Raw genomic sequence first — 5,340 nt, 5'->3', positions numbered from 1 at the left:
TAAAATCTTCTTGCCAATCCCACGTTGCTGTATAGTTGATAGCAACATGCCAATCCCCACAACTTCATTCTCACCGGTCACCATCACGTTACTACTTTTTTACAAAATTAGAAAATAAATATACTCCAATTAACCCACATATAATTAAAGCTGTCTTATTTTTTTAGTTAGTGAATATCATGGCATCATTAAAAGAAGAATAAATGTGTTCAACCCTGATCTTTTTTTTTAGGTACATAATTTGTAGTTCTATATGTTTATATCTTATTGCGGCTGTATACAGCGGTGGTCCATATTCAAATCATAATATCACATTAATGTCCGAATTAGCAAAAGGGCAAAACTTAAGAAAGTACAAAAGATTATCACTTCATTAAGAGTCTATAATGTGTGTGTTAAGTAGGCAGATGCGATTCCCACGCAACCCCACAGCATTGATGACAGGTGGGGCGAGTCAAGTGGAGCCCGGTGATCTAGGGGGGTTGGGAACATGAATTGAAAGTGGTGATTAACGTACAGACATCTTCATGGCCTCATGGGTGTTTGGTTAAAACCAAATCATGGTTTAGAAAATACTCCCTTCACTTTTTATTATGAGAGATATTTGATGTTTATGGTATGTTTTCATATATAAGAGATACTTAAAAGTTGTCTCTATTTTTTTATATTAATTTCCTATTTTACCCCTATTTATTTTGTCTCCAACTCATACTCCCTCTCCCTCTCACTTCTCTTTCTTTTAATAATTTAATTGTTCTTTCTCATACTCTCTCTCCTTATTAATGGGGGCATTGTTAGAAAAAACATTATACTTTTTACACATTAATTGTCCTCAACTAATTTTAACTGTTTTTTTATCAACGTAATTTGGTTATTTGTCTCTTATAATAAAGAACGGAGGGAGTAGTTTTTAAAGAATAGATTTTGTAAAGAATAAATTTTGTAAAAAATTGATTCTGAGAAGTGAGAGTGTTTAGATAGTTGTTATCAAAAGTATTTTTTATACATATAAATTACTAAAAAAGGCATAAGTTAATATGATAATGACATAAAAAATAGATTTTATGATATATTTTAATTTGAAGAAATAAAATTGTTAATAATATATTTTTTATCAACATAATTAATAATACATAGGATAATATAATTAATAATTAATTAATATGTGTATATATTTATAAGATATAAATATAATTGAGGAGTGTTAAAGTCATATTATTGTTGAGATCTACTCTCAAGCTCTCCCTCGTACTGCGTCTGAAACAATGAGAAAGAGATGAATAATTGGGAAGGGTATATCCGTCTGGGCTAAAAAAAACAACAATACACACATCTCATAGGTTTTTACACTCTCTTTTTCCTCTCAAAAGCAGAAGATTTTTACTTCTGCCAAAACCATGGTTTTGGTTTTTTTTTTCTTTTTGATGGTGTTTGGGTGATTTTTCTCCAAACCATAGTTTGGGTCGTCACCCAAACATCCCCTTAGCCTATTCTTCCATAACAGAGGCTTAAGTGGTGACTATATTAGTCCATTTGATCTGTTTGATACTTGCACGCAGAGATTGGTTATGAAAGTGGCTTTCTTTCTTTCCTTTGCCCCTTGAATACACAAGCCTCTCTCTCCTCCCCCCCCCAACAAAAAAAAAAAAAAAAACACACACACACACACACACGAGGGTTACTTTATTTCGTTTTTCCTTAAAGAGCAAATTCAGAAGTCTCACACGTACACAGACAGTCGAGCACGCATGAATATAAAAATACTCCTCTAATTTTTAATATAAGACCTAATTATAATATTAATGTTAATTCTATATATAAGATTTATGTTATATATTTATCAATTAATACTAATCTTATTAATATTATCTCAATAATAATCAAGTAGGAAAGAGAGGAGAGAAAATTTTAAAAAATGTGCAGGGTGTTTTAGAAAAAAAACCATCATTAACTAATTTAATTAATATTTTTAATCTACTCAAATTAGTTAATTACGTCTCACATTAAAAACTGAAGGGGTAACTTTTTTAAAAAAAGAAAATTATAACTGTAGAATATACTTTGCGAAATATGTGTCAAATAAGTGCAATTAGAAGGAGGCAAACGTTAAGGAATTGAGAAAATTGAAGAAAAGTCTCCCATTGAAAGACCCAAATTCATATTGTCTCTTGTATTTATCTATTTTCTCTAGAATAGCCCTTATAGTAGTTGTACATGTTAAAGATTCCATCAAATGGTAGTTTTAATTAATACATATGATTAGTAAAGGTATTCTAAGAACCTATTTATTACAAGTAACTAACTTAACAAATTTTCTTAATCTATTCAAATTAGTTAACTAATTCTTATATTGAAGAACGGAGGTAGTATAGAAGTTAGATAATTAAGTTGAGATTATTCAAAAAATTAGTTGAGTTGGTTATTTGTCACAAATGTGCATTAATCTCTATAAACTATCCTCTTCAATCATGTGCATTTGATTATTGAAATTATCCTTTGATGAGAACTCTTTACAATTAATAGAGATATTTTGGGCAAAGATGAGAAACAAAATAAATTAAAATATTATATTTAAGACCAAATCTAACCCCCAGCTAATGGTTATATTAAGTATTGAAAATAGTATTAAAATTCGTAGAAAAACCCAAGTGTGCAATTGAGTGAATTTCAGCAAGTTTCAAGACCCCTGTGTTTTTGAAGTGAAATTAATTGATTAGCTATTTTTTTTGCCAGATATTCCTTTGATTCTATTTATAAGACAGAGAAAAAAGATTTTTTTTAATCCTATTTATAGGGTACGGAGAGAAATTTTTTATATGAATGTACAATTTTACCCTCTATTTATTATTGTGTTGACTTTGTTTACATGAGGTATAGTATTTATTAAATAGGATTAAAATTATAAAGTTATTGAATTTTAAATGAGAATTAATGAAATTTAAGATTTTTCTTCGTCTGTATGAAATATATTAGAAGTGACTTATAAATAGGACTAGAAAAGTAATTGGTTAGCTAATTAATTTTATAATGAATAATTAATTTCTAGTTTGTCTCTTCCTATCTTCCTGAGAAAGCATAGACCCATAAGAAAAAGTCAACCTCGCCCCCATCTTTTTGGAAGCAAACTGTTATGTGCTCAATTTTCAGAAGTGAAGAGTAAATAATATATTACTTTTGTTGAATTCGTTGAAATTATGTAAACATTCCATATATTTTAATGTGCATATTTGAATGAATAGATGAAGTTTGCATATCTTTAAATAAAATTAGGAAAATTGTATGAATCATTGTCCACTTTGATATGAATTAATTATTTCTCTCTTGATTTCTCCATCACACTTTCACATCAAAATGGAAAAATTCTAGAAAAAGAACTTTGAAATTAGTTTTTTTTTATAATTTAGACACCTAACACTTCAAAATGACAGATAATGAAATAAACCCAAATTAAAATTTTGAAATTCAAAGCAAATGACAAAAATGCCTCTTTGTGAATAACAATTCATATGAAAATCATAAGTCCTAATTGTATAATAACAAGTCTTGATTTGGGATTAACAACATGTTTTTTTTAATACATAACATGTGAATCAGTTAAAAAATGACAACAATTCATCTGAGAATAACAAGTCCTGATTGTGAAATTATAAGTCCTAATTTGGAATTAACAACATGTTTTTCAATGGGATTAACATGAGTATTTTTGTCATTTCTCTTGAATTTCAAAATTTCAATTTAGGTTTACTTTCTCTTATGTCATTTTAAAGTATTATGTGCTTAAATTTAAAAATACTAATTTTAGGATTTTTTTTTTGGAATTTTCCCCTCAAAATGGCCCTCAATTTCTGAAAAACTTATAAAATTCCTTTCTCATTTACAAAACCAGAGCATTTCAATTTTCAAGTAAACTTTATCTGATGAATCTGAGGGCCCCACAAAAATTTGTAAGTTACGTACGTGTTCATGGAGAATATAATGTTCGAAGCCTCTTAATTTTAAAAAATGGTGTCGACATGAAAATAGTGAAGACTGGGGAGAAGAATAAAATCAGAAAAAATGGGGGGCCTCTAATTTTATTAATTTAGTAAAATTTATGTGCCTAAAAAATAGATAACTTACAATTATATTGAATAAGGAATATTTAACTATAGGCAAAATAATTTTATCATTCAAAAAAATATCTTATAACCCTTTGATTTAATTTATTGGGTCAGACCTGGCCTGGATGGAGATTAGATAGAGGTGACATGCTCGTAAACACCCTATCATTACAATTTTTCAGATTAAGAGATTTCCAACATTATAGGGTGTGTTTGGTGACAAAAATAGTTTTTATTTCATTTCACCTTTTCAAATGTGAGTTAAGATAAAAGTCAGACATGATTTATGTTTGAATTGACTTTTGTAAAAGTCTATTTAATCAACTAAAGCTTGTTTGGGTAATTTAATAAAAAAATAAGTTTAGATATAAAATGACAAAAAAAGTATGAATTATATTAAATAATAGATATATATATATATTATATGTATATAATGTGATAATTTCAAGATAAATATTGAAATTAATTGTGAGAATGACAATGTATTATTGGAAAATTTGTAAAATATACTTGTCATATTTTGATGAAAAAGTTAACATTAATAATTTTTTATTTTGGTTAGTCAAACATAAAAATTAAAATTTTTTTTGGGTAGAGACTATTAGTTATGAAAATAATAGTGACTAAAAACAAAATAAAAATAGTAACAGAAGGTCAGGGACTTCCTCCATTGTTCATGAAAATAGTAACAAGATGTGACGCTAACGTGGAGAAAAGCAACAAAAAGTAGTGTTGGTTTTATCGTGCAGTAGGGGAGAAATGAACTTTTTCATTACAGTGAGCACTGACCCAAACAAGCAAAAATTTCCAAAGCGAGCTTGAAACCTGCGTTTCACAAATTCCTACACATTTTTGGACCTTTAAACGCTGATATATTGTTCATCAACACGTACGTAACTTCTTCTTCTTCCTTTTTTTTTTGGTTGATTTTAAATTAAAGGTAGGAAGTCAGGAGTTAGGAATAAATAATTTCAACCAACGACAAACCTACAGATTTCATATCATTATAATTTTTTTGTGTGCCAACGATTTGATGTCATTATTTAGCACTGTAGATATATAGAAAGATAAATTAGTTCCGATTTCAAGATTCCTACTACTCTCTCAGGGCCTCGGTTATTATTTAATAATGTCGAAAAATGAGAAAGTACGACGGTCTTGGTGTGCGAGTGTTTACATATTTAAGATGAACAGATGATGGCCAAGAAAAAAAAAGAAAGAAAGATGAACATATACTCCT

The sequence above is a fragment of the Neltuma alba genome, unplaced genomic scaffold (genome assembly GCF_004799145.2).
Source record: "Neltuma alba isolate B1F8T4 unplaced genomic scaffold, ASM479914v2 tig00007370_pilon, whole genome shotgun sequence".
NCBI lineage: Eukaryota > Viridiplantae > Streptophyta > Magnoliopsida > Fabales > Fabaceae > Neltuma > Neltuma alba.
Note: the sequence above shows the minus strand (reverse complement) of the source record.